This window comes from Oncorhynchus gorbuscha, linkage group LG02 (assembly GCF_021184085.1).
Source record: "Oncorhynchus gorbuscha isolate QuinsamMale2020 ecotype Even-year linkage group LG02, OgorEven_v1.0, whole genome shotgun sequence".
NCBI lineage: Eukaryota > Metazoa > Chordata > Actinopteri > Salmoniformes > Salmonidae > Oncorhynchus > Oncorhynchus gorbuscha.
The window spans coordinates 40352047-40379808 of NC_060174.1; the positions used below are offsets into that span (position 1 = coordinate 40352047).

General features: G+C 42.8%; 1 long non-coding RNA gene across 1 annotated transcript; it reads left to right on the plus strand.

Moving 5' to 3' along the window:
* The first annotated feature begins 1348 nt into the window (after positions 1 to 1348).
* Positions 1349 to 27762, plus strand: LOC123992760. The gene is made up of 5 exons (XR_006831308.1): positions 1349 to 1583; positions 2115 to 2224; positions 22655 to 22789; positions 26874 to 27037; positions 27443 to 27762. It is a non-coding gene; the product is annotated as an uncharacterized LOC123992760 (long non-coding RNA).

Sequence of the window (27762 nt, forward strand, 5' to 3'; positions counted from 1 at the left end):
TTAGTTGAAGTGTACCTATGATGAAAATTACAGGCCTCTCATCTTTTTAAGTGGGAGAACTTGCACAATTGGTGGCTGACTAAATACTTTTTTGCCCCACTGTATGTGTGTGTGTATTTCTGACTCTCCTACCTTGGCCTGCTGTAACTATATATGTGAGTAAGTGAGATGTTAGTAAAATTCCATCATTCTAGATTGTAGACGTTAACAACAACAAGAAGCACTGCGATGTGATGTGTGTGGACACAATAAGTACAGGAAGACACAGTACACATTCATCAAGTGCAATAAATACATTTGCAACACAGTAATACTCTGTCCGTCATGTGGTGTATAGAGCGGCCTTAATTTGTGTTCAATAGGGTTAATTTATAATTTCCATAAAATACCTTATGTAAAATCTGTCCTTTCAATTTGATCAGTTCAAAGCAGATAAACATTAATAGTGATGAAAACCTTTTTTTCATTCATATTTGTTCAAGATAAAACATAATTTAGTCCACAGATGTCTTGAATGTAATTATAACATTTTATCTCCAAAAATGTATAGAGCATTTATTGATGAATGTGATCTAGCAGAGGTAAATGGCAAATATTAACCATGTATGATGTCTATATTGCTTGTAATTGATATAAGCCAACATCCAAGTATTAAGTATTTTTAGTTAAATTGTTATGGCTGTATTGTTTAAAAAAAACAATAATGTTGTGGTTTCATCAGACCCCCCCAAAATACATCAACACCACACAAGGGTTAAGTTTTTTTATTACTTTTATTTTTTGTTATAATTAATTCATCTTGATGGTGAAATCAGTTCTTGTCTCGCTTGCTTGGCTATCTAGCTATCTAGCTACCTGCGAATGGGATTGTTTGAGACATTGCCATGACAACAGCTTGAGGTTGAGGAGAGCAGAACAGAACAGAGAGAGGACTGCGATGACTCCTTGAAGTAAAACTGCAACTTCTCTGTACTGAAGTGGGGTGAGCTTTCAGCGCTTGTCGGCAGCAGTGACATCAGCCGAGTTGGTGCTGCACATAGGCATTTCGCTACACATTAACATCTGCTAACCATGTGTATGTGGCAAATCAAATTTGATTTTGGTGGAGAAGCTACTTACTGAGTCAGAGCAAAGTGGCTATACATGGAAAGGCAGGACATCTGAGACGGCGGAATGTGTGGTTGAGGCTATGCTATGAAACTCTGTCGGAGATGGAAGAGGAAGCAAAACATCCCACTCCCTATTTTTTTGTTATCACTAGTTACCACAGCCACAAAGTCATAAACCCCTCCTATTTCTTTTGTTGATCTTCTTAAACTGTGATTTTAAACCTAACCTTAACCATAACCACACTACTAACCTTATTCCTAATCCTAACCTTAAATTAAGTCCAAAAGCAAATATTTTTTTAAAACATTTTAAGGATATCTCTGGTTTGACGTGTACGACAGACAGTGTGTTCATGTTCCTGCCAATATCCAAAACTTCGTACAGCCATTGAAGAGGAGTGGGACAGTATTCCACCGGCCACAATCAACAACCTGATCAACTCTATGTGAAAGAAATGTGTCGCGCTGCATGAGGTAAATGGTAGTCACACCGGATACTGACTGGTTTTTGTTCCACACCGCTACCCTTTTTTAAGGTATCTGTAACCAACAGATGCATATCTGTATTCCCAGTCATATGAAATCCATAGATTAGGGCCAACTGAATTTATTTCAATTGACTGATTTCCTTATATGTAATTCCGTAAAATATTTTAAATTGTTCCATGTTGCGTTCATATTTTTGTTCAGTGTAGCTATCTAGGTTTCTTGTAAGCTAGCTAGTAGCCTATAATTTAGGTAGCTAGCTAGCTGCTAATAAGTTAGATATGCCTATGTCAATTTTTTTGCAATGTGGCAAATGACAAACTCTCGATATCTGGTTTATTTATTGTCATTAATGTATAACAGAGCAATGTTTCTGACCAACCATCTCCAGAACTGTCAACAACATCTCTGGGGTAATTGACAATGTTTGTTCTGAACAATGTTAGAATGTGCAACTGATTCACTGTAATTTAGCAAGACCATTAACTGTAACCAGCCTCCCTGCGTTCCTGTTGTTAGGTGCCTTGGGCCGGATAAGGGCCAGAGGGGGGACAGAGAGAGCGAGCCAGTCAGAAGTCTTCCTCCTGGGCTGTGAGGATGCCATTGGGGCTAAAGCCGTGAGCTCACAGGTAGGCCTAACACCCTGCTCATCTTGTCTATGGGTGTCAGTAAATGTTGCTGCTCGCTTTTGATGGTGGGTCAGGACAGGATAGGGTGGGTCAGGACAGGATATGACAAGACAATCATCACAGGTTTTGATATGAGTCAGGGTGGCACCCAGACAGATGAGAATGTGTCAAATACAATCTGAATTTGTGTGCCCAGGCCCATGACTTTTGCTTTTATGTCAGGTATACTAATCTTTCTATCTTATTATTTCACTAACTCCCTCCCTCTCTGTCTCCTCCTCCTTTGTATTCATCCATAATCCTTCACTAAACCCTCCGTCATTATTCTTTCCTCTATTCTTATCTCGCTCCCTTTTTTTTGCCCATGCCTGTCTAAGCAGTTATTATAGCACACTATTGTACCACTGCTCCAACCACCAATTCAATGTATTCCACTTTACATCCAATAGTAGACAATATACGAGGAATTGTTCGTGACTGTGCTTTTCTCAGACAAATTCAACAGATGGGTGGCATTCTACAGCACCCCTTCACTTATTCTACATTTTATTGTGTTACAGCATAAATTACCACTACAATATTTGCACATTATTATTTTTTAAATTCTTCAAGCTCTGTCAAGTTGGTTGATCATTGCTAAGCCATTTTCAAATCTTGCCATATATTTTCAAGCCGATATTAAGTCAAAACTGTAACTAGATCACTCAGGAACATTCAATGTAGTCTTGGTAAGCAACTCCAGTGTATATTTGTATTTGTGTTTCAGGTTATTAGCCTGCAGAATGGTGAATATGTCTCCCAGTGTCTGTTAAATAGCTCGCTGAACCATGCTTTCCTCTAGGATTTTGCCTGTGCATAGCTGTATTCCATTTCTTTTTACCCCCAAAACAAAAAAGAGTCGCTATTCCTTACAGATGACAAGCATACCCATAACATAAGGCAGTCACCACCATCCTTGAAAATATGAAGAGCAGTACTCAGTGAGGGGTTGTGTTGGATTTGCTGCTCCTAACATGACACTTTGTATTCAGGACATTAAGTTAATTTCTTTGCCACATTTCTAGCAGTTTTACTTTAATGCCTTATTACAAACAGGATGCATGTTTTGCAATATTTGTATTCTGTACATGGAGGAGTAACTACAATGTTGTTGATCCATCCTTAGTTTTCCCCTTTCACAGGCATTAAACCTTTGGCCTCATGTTGAAATCCCCAAATCCCTTCCTCTCCGGCAACTGAGCTAGGAAGGACACCTGTGTCTTTTAAGTGACTGGGTGTATTGATACACCATCCAAAGTCTAATTAATAACTTCACCATGCTCAAAGGGATTTTCACTATCTGCCTTTTTTTTCACCCATCTACATTGGTTCTTCCAATATTGGTTCTTCCACTAGGGTAGCCTAGTGGTTAGAGCATTGGACTAGTAACCCGAAAGGTTGCAATTTCAAATCCCCGAGCTGACAAGGTACAAATCTGTCATTCTACCCCTAAATAGGCAGTTAACCCACGTTTCTAGGCCATCAATGAAAATAAGATATGTTCTTAACTGACTTGCCTAGTTGAATAAAGGTTTTTAAAAAAGGAAGATTGATGGATGTATAGCTGAGGGAAAGGTGGAAAGTATCTGGGCAAATACAGTACTTTTTATTTAGCAAGACTAAAATAGGAGAATAAGAGAGAACGTTTTGTCAAAACGTGGGGGTTGGGGGGGGAAGCGGTAACTGGCTTTCAAAAGTTGGCGCTGTACAATGTGACCGGTTGGGAGTAGGCTACAAAGCAGAGGTGTGAACTCGAGTCACGTGACTTGGACTCGAGTCAGACTCAAGTCACAAATATGACTTGCAACTCAACTTTGATTTTAACACCAATGATCCGTGACTTAACTTGGACTTGAGCCTTTTGACTCGACCGGACTTGATACCCTCCCCAAGCCCAGATATAAAAAATGATGCTATTTAAAAAGTGTGCTGCGCATCAACTCTTCATTTAACAGATTACAGTTTGAATCGGACAGCAGCAAATCAAATTGTGCCAGATGAGAAAAAGTTGCACGTGGAAGTGCAGATGGAGCCCTTGGAAAGAATTAGTATTATTTTCGGATATAAAGACTACGCTGTATGAAAAGAAATGGATTGCAACTTGCAAAACATGCGGGAAGAAAATTACAGAAGGAGACACAACAACTTCCAACTTTGTTTTCGACATTTGAAGCTGGACAAAAAACGGTAAATTGTGGCTAATATAGCCAACAGCTAGTGTGGCAAACAAGTATTTAGTCAGCCACCAATTGTGCAAGTTCTCCCACTTAAAAAGATGAGAGAGGCCTGTAATTTTCATCATAGGTACACTTCAACTATGACAGACAAAATTAGGGAAAAATATCCAGAAAATCACAATGTAGGATTTTTTATTAATTTATTTGAATATTATGGTGAAAAATAAGTATTTGGTCAATAACAAAATGCTCAATACTTTGTTATATACCCTTTGTATATACAGAGGTGAAACGTTTTCTGTAAGTCTTCACAAGGTTTTCACACACTGTTGCTGGTATTTTGGCCCATTCCTCCATGCAGATCTCCTCTAGAGCAGTGATGTTTTGGGGCTGTTGCTGGGCAACACAGACTTTCAACTCCCTCCAAAGATTTTCTATGGGGTTGAGATCTGGAGACTGGCTAGGCCACTTCAGGACCTTGAAATGCTTCTTACGAAGCCACTCCTTCATTGTCCGGGCAGTGTGTTTGGGATCATTGTCATGCTGAAAGACACAGCCACGTTTCATCTTCAATGCCCTTGCTGATGGAAGGAGGTTTTCACTCAAAATCTCACGATACATGGCCCCATTCATTCTTTCCTTTACACGGATCAGTCGTCCTGGTCCCTTTGCAGAAAAACAGCCCCAAAGCATGATGTTTCCACCCCATGCTTCACAGTAGGTATGGTGTTCTTTGGATTCAACTCAGCATTCTTTGTCCTCCAAACATGAGTTTTTACCAAAAAGTTATATTTTGGTTTCATCTGACCATATGACATTCTCCCAATCTTCTTCTGGATCATCCAAATGCTCTCTAGCAAACTTCAGACGGGCCTGGACATGTACTGGCTTAAGCAGGGGGACACGTCTGGCACTGCAGGATTTGAGTCCCTGGCAGCGTAGTGTGTTACTGATGGTAGGCTTTGTTACTTTGTTCCCAGCTCTCTGCAGGTCATTCACTAGGTCCCCCCCGTGTGGTTCTGGGATTTTTGCTCACCGTTCTTGTGATCATTTTGACCCCACGGTGTGAGATCTTGCGTGGAGCCCCAGATTGAGGGAGAGTATCAGTGGTCTTGTATGTCTTCCTATCGAGGATCGCTATGTGGGGGAGTCTCTTTCTCATGGTTACCCATGTATTTCCATGGAAATATAAAGTTTATTTGGAAAGTAATAAATATATATATATTTTTTTAAGCATTCATGATTGCGTAAATGTAATATACTGACTATTACTCTTGTTAAATATCAAATGGTATTACATTTGGTGAAGAGCACATTATGACTTGTTTAGGACTCGAAACTCAAAGTTTAGGACTTGAGACTTTACTTGAGACTTGTCAGTCTTGTCTTAGGACTTGACTTGGGACTTGATGTCATGCAGGTGAAAGAGGACCCAAAAGCGACTTGGCGAAAACAGAGTCTTTAATCCAGTAAAGTAAATACAAACAAAAAACACAACTTTCACTCGAAATGACGAGGACAAACTGGAGACTCGATCTTGAACAGCAGGTGAACAGCAGGTTGCCTCGGGAAGGCACTTGAACCAGACAGACTCAGACACCTGCTCACCACGCAGCATCTGAGGAAAACACGACACGACAGGGCGATACACAAACACAGCACGGTGAATTCTAGACAAGGAACCGACAGGACAGGAACGGAACACAAAGGAAGAAATAGGGACTCTAATCAGGGGAAAGGATCGGGAACAGGTGTGGGAAGACTAAATGATTGATTAGGGGAATAGGAACAGCTGGGAGCAGGAACGGAACGATAGAGAGAAGAGAGAGCGAGAGAGTGAGAGAGGGAGGGGAGAGAGAGGGATAGAAAGAGGGAAAGAACCTAATAAGACCAGCAGAGGGAAACGAATAGAATGGGAAGCACAGGGACAAGACAAGATAATAAATGACAAAACATGACAGTACCCCCCACTCACCGAGCGCCTCCTGGCGCACTCGAGGAGGAATCCTGGCGGCAACGGAGGAAATCATCAATGAGTGAACGGTCCAGCACGTCCCGAGACGGAACCCAACTCCTCTCCTCAGGACCGTAACCCTCCCAATCCACTAAGTATTGGTGACCCCGTCCCCGAGAACGCATGTCCATGATCTTATGTACCTTGTAAATAGGTGCGCTCTCGACAAGGACGGGAGGGGGAGGGAAGACGAACGGGGGTGCGAAGAAAGGGCTTAACACAGGAGACATGGAAGACAGGATGGACGCGACGAAGATGTCGCGGAAGAAGCAGTCGCACAGCGACAGGATTGACGACCTGGGAGACACGGAACGGACCAATGAACCGCGGAGTCAACTTACGAGAAGCTGTCGTAAGAGGAAGGTTGCGAGTGGAAAGCCACACTCTCTGGCCGCAACAATACCTTGGACTCTTAATCCTGCGTTTATTGGCGGCTCTCACAGTCTGTGCCCTGTAACGGCAAAGTGCAGACCTCACCCTCCTCCAGGTGCGCTCACAACGTTGGACAAACGCTTGAGCGGAGGGAACGCTGGACTCGGCAAGCTGGGATGAGAACAGAGGAGGCTGGTAACCCAGACTACTCTGAAACGGAGATAACCCGGTAGCAGACGAAGGAAGCGAATTGTGAGCGTATTCTGCCCAGGGGAGCTGTTCTGCCCAAGACGCAGGGTTTCTGAAAGAAAGGCTGCGTAGTATGCGACCAATCGTCTGATTGGCCCTCTCTGCTTGACCGTTAGACTGGGGATGAAACCCGGAAGAGAGACTGACGGACGCACCAATCAAACGGCAGAACTCCCTCCAAAACTGTGACGTGAATTGCGGGCCTCTGTCTGAAACGGCGTCTAACGGGAGGCCATGAATTCTGAATACATTCTCGATAATGATTTGTGCCGTCTCCTTAGCGGAAGGAAGTTTAGCGAGGGGAATGAAATGTGCCGCCTTAGAGAACCTATCGACAACCGTAAGAATCACAGTCTTCCCCGCAGACAAAGGCAGACCGGTAATGAAGTCTAGGGCGATGTGAGACCATGGTCGAGAAGGAATGGGGAGCGGTCTGAGACGACCGGCAGGAGGAGAGTTACCCGACTTAGTCTGCGCGCAGTCCGAACAAGCAGCCACGAAACGGCGCGTGTCACGCTCCTGAGTCGGCCACCAAAAGCGCTGGCGAATAGACGCAAGAGTGCCTCGAACACCGGGATGACCAGCTAACTTGGCAGAGTGAGCCCACTGAAGAACAGCCAGACGAGTGGAAACAGGAACGAAAAGGAGGTTACTAGGACAAGCGCGCGGCGACGCAGTGTGCGTGAGTGCTTGCTTAACCTGTCTTTCAATTCCCCAGACTGTTAACCCGACAACACGCCCATAAGGAAGAATCCCCTCGGGATCAGTAGAAGCCACAGAAGAACTAAACAGACGGGATAAGGCATCAGGCTTGGTGTTCTTGCTACCCGGACGGTAAGAAATCACAAACTCGAAACGAGCGAAAAACAACGCCCAACGAGCTTGACGGGCATTAAGTCGTTTGGCAGAACGGATGTACTCAAGGTTCTTATGGTCTGTCCAAACGACAAAAGGAACGGTCGCCCCTCCAACCACTGTCGCCATTCGCCTAGGGCTAAGCGGATGGCGAGCAGTTCACGGTTACCCACATCATAGTTGCGCTCAGATGGCGACAGGCGATGAGAAAAATAAGCGCAAGGATGAACCTTATCGTCAGACTGGAAGCGCTGGGATAGAATGGCTCCCACGCCTACCTCTGAAGCGTCAACCTCGACAATGAATTGTCTAGTGACGTCAGGAGTAACGAGGATAGGAGCGGACGTAAAACGTTCTTTTAGAAGATCAAAAGCTCCCTGGGCGGAACCGGACCACTTAAAACACGTCTTGACAGAAGTAAGAGCTGTGAGAGGGGCAGCAACTTGACCGAAATTACGAATGAAACGCCGATAGAAATTAGCGAAACCTAAAAAGCGCTGCAACTCGACACGTGACCTTGGAACGGGCCAATCACTGACAGCTTGGACCTTAGCGGAATCCATCTGAATGCCTTCAGCGGAAATAACGGAACCGAGAAAAGTAACGGAGGAGACATGAAAAGAGCACTTCTCAGACTTTACGTAGAGACAATTCTCTAAAAGGCGCTGTAGAACACGTCGAACGTGCTGAACATGAATCTCGAGTGACGGAGAAAAAAATCAGGATATCGTCAAGATAGACAAAAACAAAGATGTTCAGCATGTCTCTCAGAACATCATTAACTAATGCCTGAAAAACAGCTGGCGCATTGGCGAGACCAAACGGCAGAACCCGGTACTCAAAATGCCCTAACGGAGTGTTAAACGCCGTTTTCCACTCGTCCCCCTCTCTGATGCGCACGAGATGGTAAGCGTTACGAAGGTCCAACTTAGTAAAGCACCTGGCTCCCTGCAGAATCTCGAAGGCTGATGACATAAGGGGAAGCGGATAACGATTCTTAACCGTTATGTCATTCAGCCCTCGATAATCCACGCAGGGGCGCAGAGTACCGTCCTTCTTCTTAACAAAAAGAACCCCGCCCCGGCCGGAGAGGAAGAAGGCACTATGGTACCGGCGTCAAGAGACACAGACAAATAATCCTCGAGAGCCTTACGTTCGGGAGCCGACAGAGAGTATAGTCTACCCCGAGGAGGAGTGGTCCCCGGAAGGAGATCAATACTACAATCATACGACCGGTGAGGAGGAAGGGAGTTGGCTCGGGACCGACTGAAGACCGTGCGCAGATCATGATATTCCTCCGGCACTCCTGTCAAATCGCCAGGTTCCTCCTGAGAAGTAGGGACAGAAGAAACGGGAGGGATGGCAGACATTAAACACTTCACATGACAAGAAACGTTCCAGGATAGGATAGAATTACTAGACCAATTAATAGAAGGATTATGACATACTAGCCAGGGATGACCCAAAACAACAGGTGTAAACGGTGAACGAAAAATCAAAAAAGAAATAGTCTCACTGTGGTTACCAGATACTGTGAGGGTTAAAGGTAGTGTCTCAAATCTGATACTGGGAAGATGACTACCATCTAAGGCGAACATGGGCGTAGGCTTCTCTAACTCTCTGAAAGGAATGTCATGTTTCCGAACCCATGCTTCGTCCATGAAACAACCCTCAGCCCCAGAGTCTATCAAGGCACTACATGTAGCACCCGAACCGGTCCAGCGTAGATGGACCGACAAAGTAGTACAGGATCTTGATGGAGAGACTTGAGTAGTTGCGCTCACCTGTAGCCCTCCGCTTACAGATGAGCTCTGGCTTTTACTGGACATGAATTAACAAAATGTCCAGCAACTCCGCAATAGAGGCACAGGCGGTTGGTGATCCTCCGTTCCCTCTCCTTAGTCGAGATGCGAATCCCTCCCAGCTGCATGGGCTCAGACTCTGAGCCAGAGGAGGGAGATGGTTGCGATGCGGAGCAGGGAAACACCGTTGATGCGAGCTCTCTTCCACGAGCCCGGTGACGAAGATCTACCCGTCGTTCTATGCGGATGGCGAGAGCAATCAAAGAGTCCACATCTGAAGGAACCTCCCGGGAGAGAATCTCATCCTTAACCACTGCGTGGAGTCCCTCCAGAAAACGAGCGAGCAGCGCCGGCTCGTTCCACTCACTAGAGGCAGCAAGAGTGCGAAACTCAATAGAATAATCCGTTATGGACCGTTCACCTTGGCATAAGGAAGCCAGGGCCCTAGAAGCCTCCCTACCAAAAACTGAACGGTCAAAAACCCGAATCATCTCCTCTTTAAAGTTCTGTAACTTGTTAGAGCAATCAGCCCTTGCCTCCCAGATAGCTGTGCCCCATTCTCGAGCCCGGCCAGTAAGGAGTGAAATGACGTAAGCAACCCGAGCTCTCTCTCTAGAGTATGTGTTGGGTTGGAGAGAGAACACAATCTCACACTGCGTGAGAAAGGAGCGGCACTCAGTGGGCTGCTCGGAGTAGCAAGGTGGGTTATTAACCCTAGGTTCTGGAGGCTCGGCAGGCCAGGAAGTAACAGGTGGCACGAGACGTAGACTCTGGAACTGTCCAGAGAGGTCGGAAACCTGAGCGGCCAGGTTCTCCACGGCATGGCGAGCAGCAGACAATTCCTGCTCGTGTCTGCCGAGCATGGCTCCTTGGATCTCGACGGCAGTGTAACGAGCGTCTGAAGTCGCTGGGTCCATTCCTTGGTCGGTTCCTTCTGTCATGCAGGTGAAAGAGGACCCAAAAGCGACTTGGCGAAAACAGAGTCTTTAATCCAGTAAAGTAAATACAAACAAAAAACACAACTTTCACTCGAAATGACGAGGACAAACTGGAGACTCGATCTTGAACAGCAGGTGAACAGCAGGTTGCCTCGGGAAGGCACTTGAACCAGACAGACTCAGACACCTGCTCACCACGCAGCATCTGAGGAAAACACGACACGACAGGGCGATACACAAACACAGCACGGTGAATTCTAGACAAGGAACCGACAGGACAGGAACGGAACACAAAGGAAGAAATAGGGACTCTAATCAGGGGAAAGGATCGGGAACAGGTGTGGGAAGACTAAATGATTGATTAGGGGAATAGGAACAGCTGGGAGCAGGAACGGAACGATAGAGAGAAGAGAGAGCGAGAGAGTGAGAGAGGGAGGGGGAGAGAGAGGGATAGAAAGAGGGAAAGAACCTAATAAGACCAGCAGAGGGAAACGAATAGAATGGGAAGCACAGGGACAAGACAAGATAATAAATGACAAAACATGACACTTGAGTGCTAAGACTTAAGACTTACATGTGACTTGTAAAACAATTAACTTGGTCCCACCTCTGATACTAAGTAACTGCGAGTGAAGAGCAAAATAATCCTAACCTATCCACACCCTAATTGTAGGCTAACCAATAGCCAAACGGAGATTCAGTGAAAATCTCATTGATTTATCAAGACCAGTTCCCATGCTTGTCTCAGAGCAATGCGAAACGGTGCGGAAATAGTTGAACACATGCAGGTAGGTTATTGCTTCAAATCCTATTATAACAATTGGATGACTTTGGGTGTTCCAGTAAGTAAAAATGTGTTGCCTTCATTAGCCTATTTTAATATTAAAAGAACACCTGCACAGAGAAGAGAAAAGAGTCTTAAATAATTAAACAATAAAGCGATTGAATTCACAAATGCATTTCACTGTTTTTACTATTGGGCATCAACAAAAAAAATAAAACAGAATCTACCGTGGTATTCCTTTTCCAGCGAGACTATTCAAGCCATCAACTCACTGATGGTTGAAGATGATGTGTTATCTGTAAAGGCAATTTGGAATATGTGTGGACTTAGGAAAGGCTCTGTACGACATTTTATAGATATGTGTATATATATATATATTTTTTTTTTTTTCAAGAACATTAACAATGTGTTCTCTCGTTTGGTACTGTTCTGTAGTTTCGACCCAATGATTAGTCTGACAAACAAATAACTTTGAGTGCTGCAAAACCAGTATTACTGACGCCTTTAGTGAGAGGTCTAATGTTTTAATATTTAATAATTTTTGCCTTCCGAATTCCTATTCGTTATATTAATAGGCCCATGTGCACCTTCATCAGATGAACCACAACATTTTGGCTAAAGCGATTTAATGAATGAATGCATTTGAACTTTTTTATATTGTGATAGTGAAGAGCAAAATAATCGTAATATTTCCAAATAAAAACCTGATTGATTTATTTAGACCAGTCTCCATACTATGTCATTCAGTGATATTTATTCCCAAAGTAATTCGTTATGGATACATTAATATATTTAAAGTCCCTAAACTTGGCAAAAGTCTATTGTCCTGCTGATAGTTGAAATAAACATCTGCATTTTGAAAGAGTTTTTTAAATCATTATTTTATTAATGAAAGCCTAAAGATGTTGATGAATAAATAGTGTACAGTATATGCTTTACCCAACATTTTGTGGTTGCATGATGTTTGGAGTTAGAAATGTAAAACTTTAGAGTACTTAAACACATTGCAAGTTGGAGGGATTTTTTTCACACCTAGACCGAGCTATCATTTTGTAAAGGTTGAAGAGTCTATTGTTCTGCTAAAAGCGCATCGTATAAATGTTGTTTGCACCCATAGGTTTTAGGCCTGTGTAGTGGCCAATAGATTCAAACATGACACGACCAATAACTTTTTGAATTCAATGAAAGACTTTTAAAACACCCGCATTATAAGCCGGAGAGCCCCGCAGGACTCACCCCCTTTCCAGAGCTCTGGCTCCAGTATTTATCCACATATTGCATATGAGCCCATCCCATATGTAAATTACGTTACATTCCAATCTGTGCGCCCTGCTTGTTCAGCTCAATAACCCCCACATCTGCTTCCGGACAGATTATATGATGTTAAGACCTTTCCCTTGACCTAAAGATAATAATTTACATCCCCCCCCTTCCTGTGGCCCGTTCTCAGACCCTGTAATTAACTGTGTCCCTTTTGTGTGTGTCTCTAGTTTTTAGTGTGTTCAGCTGCCCTGGTCGCCTTCACTCCATATGGTTATCTAAGATCAAACAGACTTGTGTCCCCTGTGATGTTATTGATGCCTGCAATCCATCAGTTAGTCATTTGGCTGACCCCGTCCTTAGGCAACCTCTTTGATCCTTGTATGTCCAGCTAGTCTTAAGCGTCTATGTGTCTGCATTTTTAGTGTCCCCTATGACCTTTAACTTCTTCCTGCCCTATACAATATAGAATGCATTTTACCAGAACAAGGAATGAACCCATAATTGTACCTTTTCTCTTTTGTTATCAAATCATGTATATAATTCTACCACACCTGCAGTAGGTTATAATAATCCATGCCTTCTGGGAATGTTTAAAAGTCCAAAAGGTATGGGTGGAAATAGAAATCAGCCTTTAAATGCTTTATTACCCAAATGTTTAAAGTACGTGTGGGCGACAGAGAGAATGCATTTGACTGTTTTTAATATTAGGACTTTCAAGAGGAACGGAAAATTGCAGGTCAATTCACAAACCGTCTGACTCTCCGCCAATGACTTGACTCTCCACCAATACCACCTGGCTCTGGATCAGTGCAATTTAACTAAGAGTTTCAGTTAGGAAAATATGATGCTGTACAACGGGACCGGTCGAGAGTACTGTAGGCCTAAACTACTAAGTGACTGCAAGCGAAGAGTAATATAATTAAAATCTGATTGCTATATCAAGACCAGTCCCCATGCTCTGTCATTCAGCATAAATAACAATAATTGTTGGAGAACAGATCGGCTCTTGGAACTCAATAGGAGGCGGCTTCTATCTTCAATATAATCCTTCATTCAGAAGGTTACTCCTATAGGTTTTAGGCCTGCTGTAGGTTATAATAAATGGAAAATTGCATGTCAATTCATAAACCATGTGCCATGGAGTCGATACATTGAAAATCTCTTCCCAACTATTTTGCAATCTATACGACACAGCTGTCAATTTTTTGGTCCTTAAATTAAATGGATATATCTTTTCATTTTTCACAATTTTCTTTAACCAATTTTGGTCTTCAATGTAGGGCTGACAGACAAGTTCCTTACTTTTCCCCTGTTTTTAGAGGGAGAGAAACGTGCCTATTTTTCGAAAATCGGCAGTCCACATGTCAAGTGAAATTCCCCCATTGTATTTACTCAAGATCTCTCTTAACTCAAGGACCACCGACAGCTTTTTGTTGTTGTTGCCTGATGCAGGACTCTATTGCCAGAGAAGAGAGACTCAGACTGAAAACACCATTAATTGCCACAGTTTAGACTACCGATATATCAGCGTTTTAACTCCCCCTTGTGATAGTGTGGAACAATGACAGAATGCCACCATCTAACACTAAAGGTCCCGGCATAAGCTCGTAACTTTTAAAGGAAGAACCACTGTACCAATATGTACCCTTCTTTGGAAGTAATTGGAAAACCTCCCTGGTCTTTGTGGTTGAATCTGTGTATTAAGTTCACTGCTCGACTGAGGGACCTTACAGATAATTGTATGTGTGGGGTACAGATATGATTTAAATTTTACGCTATTATTATAAGTCTATGCAACTTATTAAATGTTTGTTAAGCAACATTTTACTCCTGGATTAATTTAGGCTTGCCATAGCAAAGGGGTTGAATACTTACATGCTGTAACACAACAAAATGTGGAAAAAGTCAAGGGTTGTGAATATTTTCTGAAGGAACTGTAGCAGATGTTTTGAGTCCTATTGACTCCTATTAATCTTGTGCATGAGAGAGGAGGGAGAGAGGTTACATACAGTGAACAAAGCCATTGCTCATAATCACTGATTCACGTTTCTCTTTCATGTCATGAAAATAACAAAAAAAAGTTTGTTTCGGTCTTTTTCTTAACTTATGGAAAGAAGGGATCATTTTTGCCAGCTGGCATTTCATGTTTATTTAAATAAACACAACTCCCAAATCAATGGCATCAAAACAAAATCAAATCAAATTGTATTTGTCACATACACATGGTTAGCAGATGTTAATGCGAGTGTAGCGAAATGCTTGTGCTTCTAGTTCCGACAATGCAGTAATAACCAACGAGTAATCTATCCTAACAATTTCACAACAACCACCTTATACACACAAGTGCAAAGGGATGAATAATATGTACGTACAGATATATATAGGCAACATGCAGTAGATGGCATAGAGTACAGTATATACATATGAGATGAGTAATGTAGGGTATGTAAACATATAAGAGTGGCATTGTTTAAAGTGGCTAGTGATACATTTTTTACATAAATATTTCCATTATTAAAGTGGCTGGAGTTGAGTCAGTATGTTGGCAGCAGCCACTCAATGTTAGTGGTGGCTGTTTAAGTCTGATGGACTTGAGATAGATGCTGTCTTTCAGTCTCTCGGTCCCTTCAACTGTACTGACCTCACCTTCTGGATGATAGCGGGGTGAACAGGCAGTGGCTCGGGTGGTTGTTGTCCTTGATGATCTTTATGGCCTTCCTGTGACATCGGGTGGTGTAGGTGTCCTGGAGGGCAAGTAGTTTGCTCCCGGTGATGCATTGTGCAGACCTCAATACCCTCTGGAGAGCCTTACAGTTGTGGGTGGAGAAGTTGCCGTACCAGGAGGTGATACAGCCCGACAGGATGCTATCGATTGTGCATCTGTAAAAGTTTGTGAGTGTTTTTGGTGACAAGCCAAATTTCTTCAGCCTTCTGAGGTTGAAGAGGCGCTGCTGCACCTTCTTCACCATTCTGTCTGTGTGGGTGGACCAATTCAGTTTGTCCATGATGTGTATGCCAAGGAACTTAAAACTTACTACCCTCTCCACTACTGACCCGTCGATGTGGATAGGGGGGTGCTCCCTCTGCTGTTTCCTGAAGTCTACGATCATCTCCTTTGTTTTGTTGACATTGAGTGTGAGGTTATTTTCCTGACACCACACTCCGAGGGCCCTCACCTCCACCCTGTAGGCCGTCTAGGCATTGTTGGTAATCAAGCCTACCACTGTTGTGTCGTCTGCAAACATGATGATTGAGTTGGAGGCGTGCATGGCCACGCAGTCGTGGGTGAACAGGGAGTACAGGAGAGGGCTCAGAAGGCACCCTTGTGGGGCCCCAGTGTTGAGGACCAGTGGGGTGGAGATGTTGTTATCTATCCTCACCACTTGGGGGCGGCCAGTCAGGAAGTCCAGCACCCAGTTGCACAGGGTCTCGAGAATGATGACGAATTTTGAGGGTAGCATGGTGTTAAATGCTGAGCTGTATCGATGAACAGCATTCTCACATAGGTATTCTTTTTGTCCAGATGGGTTAGGGCAGTGTGCATTGTTGTTGCGATTGCGTCGTCTGTGGACCTATTGGTTGGGGCGGTAGGCAAATTGGAGTGGGTCTAGGGTGTCAGGTAGGGTGGAGGTGATATGGTCCTTGACTAGTCTCTCAAAGCACTTCATGATGACCGAAGTGAGTGCTACGGGACGGTAGTCATTTAGCGCAGTTACCTTCGCTTTCTTGGAAACAGGAACAATGGTGGCCCTTTTGAAGCATGTTGAAAAAGCAGACTGGGATAAGGGTTGATTGAATATGTCCGTAAACACACCAGCCAGCTGGACTACCCTTATATGGGTCACGGAAGTTAGAATAACAATGATCCGCGGTTTTACCAGCCCTGGTAGCACAATCGAGCTGCTAATAGAATATAGGGAGTCCTGTTTTCAGATTAGCCTTGTTAAAATCCACAGCTGCAATGAATGCAGCCTCAGGATATGTGGTTTCCAGTTTACATAGAGTCAAATAAAGTTTGCTCAGGTCCCATCGATGTGTCCGCTTGAGGGGGAATATATGCGGCTGCGATTATAATCGAAGAGAATTATCTTGGTAGATAATGTGGTCAACATTTGATTGTGAGGAATTCTAAGTCAGGTGAACAGAAGGACTGGAGTTCCTGTGTGTTGTTAAGAGGTTTCCTGTAAAACTTAGATGACCCAAGCCACTTTCACTCGATGCTGATTTGTTTTTATCTGGACATCCATTTACAATGGAATTTTGGTCAGAAAGTGTTTGTTTTTCAGTTTATCTGATTGTCGTTTGTTTGCTTCTTGTTAACAAATTGTCCTTGTCTGCCAAAACAGGCCAAACATACAATTTACAGGCAAATCCCTTGTAGTTGATATACAATGTACACTTATGAAATTTGAGAATTGATCCATTTGAGGTGAGGAAGGCTATTTTTGTTCCTACCACCAAAAATCAGTGATAACAATCATTAGCAAAGCAAATGACAACACATTTTTAACCCAATGCCTCTGCACTTGGTCTCTTATTCTATTTCCTGTCCCTGGCTTCATTGTTGTTAATGGGATAGAGAGCTCAGGAGAGCTCCCCGCTCCGCTGTCCATTATCTTTTTACATGAAGACACACAGAGAGATAAGCTTCTCCAATGCTGTCCTTTTCACATGTCCAGACTTCATTATCCCAGATTTATTCAGCGACTGCATGGCTGGAAAATGGCTTTAGAAACGTGGCTTTCTGAGTTGATGTGGATGGAAATAGCTATCCAACTTAATTAAGGATAGTCCAGGGTCCTGGTCTTTAAAGGGGTCTTGGAATTATGGCACTTCTCACAGGAGCCTTATAGAGAGAATGAATGGATGGTTTAGGCAGAAAAAATAAATGATCTTGAAAATCTCCTTTCTCTCAGTTGGCCAATAAAACTAATTAAAAGTGAGTGGATCCAGTCCACTCTCATGTGAACTGATGTAGAGCTTCCTGATTACTACTTGATTACTACTGGAGCTAATTTCAAATGCATGAGATTGTTACGTTGTCGTTGGATTTAATTGGATATAATGGGTGCACTTTATCTCTGGTGTTCGTTAATTGATTAAAAAATTCTGCATGGATGAATGCAAATGGATGGGTACAGGCTCATTAATGGTTATTTTACCTGTATATCTCTGCCTGTTCCCTTCAATCTGAAAAAATCCTCATGATTGGGTTCTACAGTGCATTTTGAAAGTATTCAGACCCCTTGATTTTTTTCCCCACATTTTGTAATGTTACAGCCGTATTCTAAAATGTATTCAACTGTTTTTCCCCATCATCAATCTACGCACAAATCCCCATAATGACAAAGCAAAAACAGGTTTATAGAAATATCTGCAATTGTATGAAAAAAAATATTACTTTAACATGACTATTTAGACCCTTTATTCATTACTTTGTTGAAACACCTTTTTCAGTGATTACAGTCTTGAGTCTTCTTGGTTATGACGCTACAAGCTTAGCACAACAGTATTTGGGGAGTTTCTCCCATTCTTCTCTGCGGATCCTTTCAAGCTCTGTCAAGTTGAATGGGGAGTGTCGCTGCACAGATATTTTCAGGTCTCTCCAGAGAAGTTTGATCGGCTTCAAGTCCAAGCTCTGGCTGGGCTACTCAAGGACATTCAGAAACTTGTCCCAAAGCCACTCCTGCATTGTCTTGGCTGTGTGCTAAGGGCTGTTGTCCTGTTGGAAGGTGAACCTTCGCCCCAGTCTGAGGTTTACTTCAAGGATCTCTCTGTAACAACTTTGCTCCATTCATCTTTCCTTCGATCCACTCTCCCAGTCCCTGCCGCTGAAAAACATCCCCACAGCATGATGCTGCCACCATCTTGCTTCACGGTAGTGATGGTGCCAGGATTCCTCCAGACGTGACGCTTGGCATTCAGGCCAAAGACTTCAATCTTGGAATCATCAGACCAGAGAATCTTGTTCCACATGGTCTGAGTGTAAGGATCTGGGTGTAGCTGGCGCAGAGGAGACAGGCGTAGGACAGCAGAAATGAGTAACACAAGGAACTTTACTCAAAATGTCAAAATACATGAAGTAATGCCAAGCCAACAAACATCGGACCGAACTTACAATAAAACATCACAAAAATCAAGGGGAAAACAGAGGGTTAAATAATAAACATGTAATTGTGGAATTGAAACCAGGTGTGTAAAACAAAGACAAAACAAATGGAAAATGAAAAGTGGATCGGCGATGGCTAGAAGGCCGGTGACGTCGACCGCCAAACGCCGCCCGAACAAGAAGCGGGACCGACTTCGGCGGCAGTCGTGACACTGAGAGACCTTTAGGTGCTTTTTGGCAAATTCTAAGCGGACTGTCACGTGCCTTTTACTGAGGAGTGGCCACTCTAGCATAAAGGTGGAGTGCTGCAGAGATAGTTGTCCTTCTGGAAGGTTCTCCCATCTCCACAGAGGAACTATGTAGCTGTTAGAGCGACCATCAGGTTCTTGGTCACCTCCCTGACCAAGGCCCTTTTCCCCGGATTGATCAGTTTGGCCGGGCGACCAGCTCTAGGAAGAGTCTTAGTGGTTCCAAACTTCTTCCATTTAAGAATGATGGAGGCCACTATGTTTTTGGCGACTTTCAAAGCTGCAGAAATGTTTTGGTAGATCTGTGTCTCAGCACAATCCTCTACAGACAATTCCTTCGACCTCATAGCTTGGTTTTTGTTCTGACATGCACGGTCAACTGTGGGACTTAAATAGGCAGGTGTGTGCTTCACCAAATCATGTCCAATCAATTGAATTCACCACAGGTGGACTCCGATCACAATGTAGAAATATCTCAAGGATGATCAATGGAAACAAGCTGTACCTGAGTTCAATTCCAATTACTTATGTAAATAAGGTATCTGTTTTTATTTTTAATACATTTGAAAACATTTAATAATTATGTTTTTGCTTTGTTATTTTTGGGCTATTGTGTTTATAAAATGCTTATTGTGTATAATAAACACTTAGAATTGTTTTACTTTGTGGTATAATCCTGTTAAAATCCCAATGAGCCACACAATGACATGTAGAAGTTATTGTAATATTATTAGCTGTGATGACTGAATGCAATAGCACTATCAGTGTACAAACCAATAGGCCTAATTTGGTTATGAAATAACTGCAAAGAGTAAGAAATCTTTAGTCAAGTCAGAGTAATTCAGTTTTGGTTATTGCCTAATGTTAGAATATGGCAAATCAAATAAAATAAAATGTATTTATATAGCCCTTCGTACATCAGCTGATATCTCAATGTGCTGTACAGAAACCCAGCCTAAAACCCCAAACAGCAAAGAATGCAGGTGTAAAAGCACGGTGGCTAGGAAAAACTCCCTAGAAAGGCCAAAACCTAGGAAGGAACCAGGCTATGTGGGGTGGCCAGTCCTCTTCTGGCTGTGTCGGGTAGAGATTATAACAGAACATGACCAAGATGTTCAAATGTTCATAAATGACCAGCATGGTCAAATAATAATAAGGCAGAACAGTTGAAACTGGAGCAGCAGCACAGTCAGGTGGACTGGGGACAGCAAGGAGCCATCATGTCAGGTAGTCCTGGGGCACGGTCCTAGGGCTCAGGTCCTCCGAGAGAGATAAAGAAAGAGAGAATTAGAGAGAGCATATGTGGGGTGGCCAGTCCTCTTCTGGCTGTGCCGGGTGGAGATTATAACAGAACGTGGCCAAGATGTACAAATGTTCAAAAATGACCAGCATGGCAGAACAGTTGCAGAACAGTTGAAACTGGAGCAGCAACACAAAGATACAATGACTACCTACTTAAATCAAGTCTGACGCCATATTAACTGGAATAGGAAAAAGGCAAGTTGACAAATTATTATTTCAGATGTAGTTAATTAATTAATTCCTTTCGAGTGAATGAATCATTATTTTCAGCCATTGAAGGCTTCTGCAATCTCTGATGTGAATCTATATTGTCTGGACTCATTTTTAAGGCATGGCCCTGCTGGAGCTCTGTCAGTTGGAATTCCAGGACTTTGTAATCTAAGACGAATTCTTTGCTGTTTCAATTTGCTCTGTGAAAAGATCTATCAGTGGCACTTTTTGACCAGCTAGCCGCTCTAGCTCCATCTTTTATGGCTCCCACTGGTATTTATCTTTACCTGAATGATAAGGCTAGCCACAGGCACATAGTGTTTCTCTCAATTAGCCAATGAATGGAATTCTCCTTTTAGATGGCAACTTAATTTCTTCAATGCAGATATCTTCAAAGCAATAATAGACAATCATCATCGTATTGGTCAGCAGGTAGGCTACAGTTCTCTAAAAAGCTTACAAAACACCAGCAAGTTCATTCCTGGTCCAAAATATTGTTCTGGTCGAGCTGCCATGAACACTGGAGGTCAGGGCCATTCCATTTGTATTCAATGAAGATGGAGGCAGAGGAAAGAACTAACCACAGTGGTAACTAATGCTGTATCATAGGTCAATCCAGGGGTCAAATAAGAAACTATTGAAAGAGGGATGAGGGAAATACCATTTGCACTGTATTGCCAGAATATATAGATATGAAAATGGGACTCACCACTCAAGGTCAGACAAATTAAACATGAGTCTTCTGTTAACCTCCATAATAACAGAAGACCTCCTCTCACCCTGCCGTTGTTATGGAGTTGGTGTATAGATCCTCGCGGCCTTGAGTCTACCGATACCATACATCACTGTATCCGTCTATCTTATTGGCTCAGACTGCTGGCAAAATTCAGCTTATATTTTTATGGTGGTGTGCTGTTTTTGAGTGATATGTGAATGAAAAGGCAATGAGCCTTATGCCAGTTATCATGAATTATAAGGATTTTTGTTTGCTTCAGATCTACTGGGCATGTGAACATAAAAATACCTTACCTGTAATTTCTTTATGACTTGGGTTATGCCAAATCATAAAGCTCCTATGACATTCTAAACATGTTATAAATGTGTCATAAGAAACTGTTCAGATAAACCATTACTGTGGTTTGCCCTTATCATGTCATCCTTCTTAACTCTAGGTTTCCATAAAAGTAGATATAGCCTGCTCTTAATATTCAAATGTCATAGATCGTTACCATTGTCAGATATGCTTGTATTCTATAACACGATGAGCTGTCTGTTCAATAAATGATTCCACGTGAGCCAGAAGATAACATTGTCTCCTGGGGCGTATTCTTTCAGAAATGTTACATCCTAGTTTAGTATTTCCATTGTACGCATCTGTATCATTTTCACCCATAATTTGAGTCTGAAACAGGTTCTATTGTGCATCATCTGCTGGCCCAAGCAGCAATGCCTAGGTGTGAAAGCGGCATCGGAGAGGCAATAATGACATTGCTGCCTGCTGGTTAATATTATCTGTGATTGATTTTTTCCACTTCCACCAATGTCTCTGGAATTGGATTTTGTGCTCATGGTAATGTAGATGCCATCCTTGAGCTAGACAGGCCCACCTCTCTCATAATGTGTATCTGCACAGCCTCTTTGTCGAGGTTGTTCTCTGAGAGATAGAGGAGGAGAGGGGGAGATTAGTTCAGGCACAGAGCCTGAAAGAGCCACCCTCTCCAAATGAACTTCGTCTCCAAAGTAATTGACTGTAATTTCTCAACTCTTTTTTTTATAACTACCATGCGCTGAATCCTCCAGTCCATTGTTGGGAAAATTAAAGTAGCAGAGATTTCCACTCACTTAAATCTAATGGAGGAAAAAAGGGACAGTAGCTTTAGTCTCTCTTTAAGTGTTCCTATTATTGAAACGCTAAAGAATATTCATTTTGGTTTGTTAAAGAAAGAAATTAACGCTGAACACAGCTTGATATGACATGCATGGCATAATGTAACAACTCTAAATTAGTGTTTGAACTGCATTTACATTTAAGTTTAACCTCCACCATATCCCCGGTTGTCACATGCAGGTGCATGGTGAGATGTTTCTGCCCTGCTGCCTGCTCGCCAGTTGGCCCACTGCCCACCAACCACTATGACGATGGATCTGTTCCTGCTCCTAAGCAGGCCCCTTACCCACCAACTCCCATCAACCGCTATACCAGGTAGTTATTGTTTTCCCTGTGCCTTGTGCACAATGTGACCTCACAGTCTTGCTGCATCCCACCCGCATCCCAGCCCTCAATCTCAATTCCCTCCTCCCCTTTCTCATAACAGCTAGCGCTCTCCCTCTGCCACTTATCAGACAAAGGCCTTCTATTCCTCCCCCAGCCTAATGATGTGGTACCGGTGAGAGGCGTGTGGTTAGAATTTCAATGTGGCCCCCGTGGCAGCACTAAACAAAACATCCAGGTGAGGCTGAGGCTGTTAGGCCGGACCAGAACAAGAAGGGTGAATAACTCTGGATCTGATATCAAGTGAGGGATTTGGCCGTGGCATGGGAAGCCTTTGATGTCTCCGAGGGGGAGGGAAATGTTATTTTGAGTCTTGTTATGTTTACAGTAGATAAATGTTGCCCCTGTCCTCTGAAGGAGTGATATTTCTTCAGTGGGTTTGAATCAAACAATGACATGGATCTATAATTTGACACCTTCTTTGCCTCACCCATTCCTTCCTTAAAGCTACAATATGTAACTTTTGGGTGACACGGCCAAATTCACATAAAAATGTGAGTTATAGATCTATCATTATCATTGAAAGCAAGTCTTAGAAGCGGTAGATAACATCTGCCACACTGATCCCCAACACTGGGGCCCTTCAGGGGTGTGTGCTTAGTTCCCTCCTACAAAATGGTATATCATACACAACATTTTGAGGAACAATGGGAAAGTATTTCTACTTTGAAAGTTGATACACTTGTAAACTTGCTTTTGAGAAAAGGGCCTTTGATTGTTTTGGTTCCTACTAGAGCGCTCTCCTTTGTCAACACCCATTCAGCATTGTTCATACCCTATTAAGCCAGCCCCATCCATCTCTTTAAGGATTCATATGAGGTCATGTGCTAAATACTAAAAGTGGTAGAGGCCTACAATAAGGAAAAATTCCAGGTGAACAGATAGTGTCCAGATAAAAATATTTTTGAAATATAAGATGACACTTACATAGATACACTTGTCTAAATTGATGGATCATGTGAAAGAAATGCTATAACTCCCAGCCACATTCAGTGGTGGAAAAAGTACTAATTTGTCATACAAAAAGTACTAAATTGTCATTGAGCAAAAGTATAAATAATTTCAAATTCCCTATATTAAACCAGATGGCACAATTTTATTTACATTTTTTGTTTAAATGGACAGACAGCCAGGGTCACAATGCACTTGTGTCAAGTGTAAAGTGTATCAAAAGTAAAAGTACAAAGATAAAGCATTTCAACTTCCTTATATTGGATTGTGCCCCTGGATAGCCATTATGCTCCATTCACCATACTTTACAGTTGGGATGAGGTTTTGATGATGTTGTGCTGGGCCTTTTTTTCTCCACACAAACAGCTCAACTATAGTTTCTTCTGTCCACAGAATATTTTGCCAGAAGCACTGTGGAACATCCAGGTGCACTTTTGCAAACTTCAGACTTGCACCAATGTTTTTTTTGGACAGCAGTGGCTTCTTCAGTGGTGTCCTCCCATGAACATCATTCTTGTTTAGTGTTTTACGTATCGTAGACTCATCAACAGAGATGTTAGCGTGTTCCAGAGATTTCTATAAGTCTTAAGGTGACACTCTACAATTCTCCGTAACCTCAATGAGCATTCTGCGCTGTGCTCATCTTTGCAGGATGCCCACTCCTAGGGAGAGTAGCAACAGTCCTGACCTTTCTCATTTTATAGACAATTTGTCAAACCGTGGACTGATGAACATCAAGGCTTTTAGAGATACTTTTGTAACCCTTTCCAGCTTTATGCAAGTCAACAATTATTAATCGTAGGTCTTCTGAGATCTCAATGTTTGAGGCATGGTTCACATCAGGCAATGCTTCTTGTGAATAGCAAACTCAACATTTTGTGAGTGTTTTTTATAGGGCAGGGCTGCAATAACCAACATCTCAAATCTTGTCTCATTGATTGGACCCCAGGTTAGCTGACTCCTGACCTCAATTAGCTTTTGGAGAAGTCATTAGCCTAGGGGTTCACATACTTTTTACAACCTACACTGTGAATGTTTAAATTATGTATTCAATATAAACAAGAAAAAAACAATACACTCTGTGTTATTAGTTTAAGCACACTATGTTTGCTTATTGTTGTGACCTACATAAAGATCAGATCAAATTTAATGACGAATTGATGCAGAAATCCAGGTAATTCCAAAGTGTTCACATACTTTTCTTGCCACTGTATGTAAGAATGCTGTTCATTGACTACAGCACATCCATCAACACCGCAGTGCCTTCCAAGCTAATCACTTAGCCCAGAAACTGGGTCTGAACCTTGCCCTGTGCAACTGGGTCCTGGTCTTCCTGATGGGCCCATTTCAGGTGGTGTTGGTAGGCAACAACACCTACGCCATGCTGATCCTCATCACGGGGCCCGACAAGGGTGGGTGCTCAGCCCATGCCTGCTAAGCAAATCTCCCAGTGTTTAAGAGCATTTGGCCAATAACCAAAAGGTTGCTGGTTTGAATCCCTGAGCCAGCAAGGTGGAAAAATCTGCAGTTTTGCATTTGAGCAAGGCAGTTAACCCCCAACAGTAACAACTGCTCCATGGGTGCCAATGACATCGATGTCAATAAAGGCAGCCCCCCCACACCTCTCTGATTATGTTCGGTTAAATGCGGAAGACACATTTTGGATGAATGCATTCAGTTGTGCAACTGACTAGGTGTCCCCTTTCCTTCCTTTCCTCCAACTCAATCATCAAGTTTGCTGACAAAACAACAGTGATAGGCCTGATTACCAACAACGACGAGACAGCCTACAGGGAGGAGGTGAGGGCCATGTCCGATTGGTGCCAGGAATAGTCTCTCCCTCAAAGTCATCAAAACAAAGAAAGCTGATTGTGGACTTCATGAGATAGAGAGAGCATGACCCCATCCACATCGATGGGGCCACAGTGGAGAGGGTTAAAAGCTTTAAGTTCTTCAGATTGCACATAGGTGAATCTGAAAAAGGTACATCCACACAGACAAATTCCTTCAACCTCAGGAGGCTGAAGGAATTTGGCTTGGCTCCTAAGACTTCTACAGATGCATCAATGAGAGCTTCCTGTCCGGCTGTATCACCGCCTGGTACAGAAATCGCACTGTCTGCAACGGCAGGGCTCTCCAGAGGGTGGTGCAGTCAGTCCAAAGCATTAACAGGGGTTCACTGCCTGCCCTCCAGGACATCTACAGCACCCGGTGTCACAGGAACACCAAGAAGATCATCAAGGACCTCAGGCACCCAAGCCACTGCATGTTCAGCTTGCTACCATCTAGAAGGAAGACAGTACAGGTGCAACAAAACTGGGACCGACAGACTGAAAAACAGCTTCTATCTCCAGGACATCCGGCTGTTAAATAGTCACCACCCAGTACGCTGCCCTAAACTTACTCACTGTTACTAGCCAGCTTCCAACTGGTACTCTACCCTGTCCATGAGAGACCAATTATCTATGTACATAGACATTGAACACTCGTCACTTTAATAATGTTTACATACTGTTTTACCCACTTCATATGTATATACTGTATTCTAGTCAAGGCTCATCCTACATTCCTACAGCTGTCATGACCTTTCCTATTCATATAAGGTCCATACACATTATTTTCTATATATATATATGTAGTACCAGTCAAACTTTTGGACACACCTACTCATTCAAGGGTTTTATTTATTTTGACAATTTTCTAAATGGTGAAGACATAAAAACTATGAAATCACACATATGAAATCATGTAGTAACCAAGGAAGAGTTAAACAACTCAAAATATATTTTATATTAGAGATTCTTCAAAGTAGCCAAACTTTGCCTTGACGACAGAGTTGCACAATCTTGGCATTCTCTCAAACAGCTTCATGAGGTAGTCGCCTGGAATGCATTTTAATTAACAGGTGTGCCTTAAAAGTACATTTGTGGAATTTATTTCCTTCTAAATGTGTTTGAGAAAATCAGTTGTGTTTTGACAATGGCCAACACATTGGACTTAACTACATGTTTGACGTTAGCCGAAGAGTCCAACTTTACGTTTTACAAACAAACATACTTTTCAGAGGACATTCTGGAACCGACGGACTCAGAGGAAGCTGCGTGCTTGAATGGTGAAGCCACAACATCAGAGCCCGGCCCTCCCCCCAGACACCCAGGGTCAATTGATAAAAATCAATGCTCCTGCAACACCTGAGCCCTGCACAGAGGTGCAAAGGGTGCCTTCACGGTTGGTAAACAGTTCAATGTCAATTGATTGTCATGTTCACTTGTTTAGTCATAATCACACAATTTAGCTGCCTTCCACAGGGGTGGGCAATCTCATACACAGAGGGCTTTTGTCATGGCAGGGTTATTTTCCTAAATATTGTCCAAGAAGACAGTGTGGATGTAAGACTTCATATATAAAACAGTCCACTGATGAAATTAATCATTTTCTGACCGAAGACCTTTATTTGTTGCATCATTTGTGTATCTGGTTGGTATATCTGGTTAGCACCACACCAGCCTTTTCTGGATAAGATTAAATACTTTTGAGAAAATACATGGTTTGAGAAGAACATTGCGCTCAAACTGGCTGTACCTTATCATTCCTTCCTGTACATTTCATTACTTCTGCCTAATATTTTACCAGGGAAGATGAGGCAGCATCCAGTGGAGCAGACAGGGCAGCCATGGACGCTGAGATGGCCCAGACCATCTCATTTAGCAACAGCTTCATAGCTGTATTTGGACAGCTTATCCAGGATATAAAAGGACGTCAGACACCAACAGCAGTCATGTTATAAGTTTAGTCCAATTTAGTCTAGTGACGATGTATGCTGAGAGTTAGGAATCAAGTTCAGGGAGTGAATGCATTTAATAAATAAAAGAAACAATGAACACGAAACACAAACAACACACTGACATGAAACAGGAACAATGACGACTGGGGAAGAAACCAAAGGGAGTGAC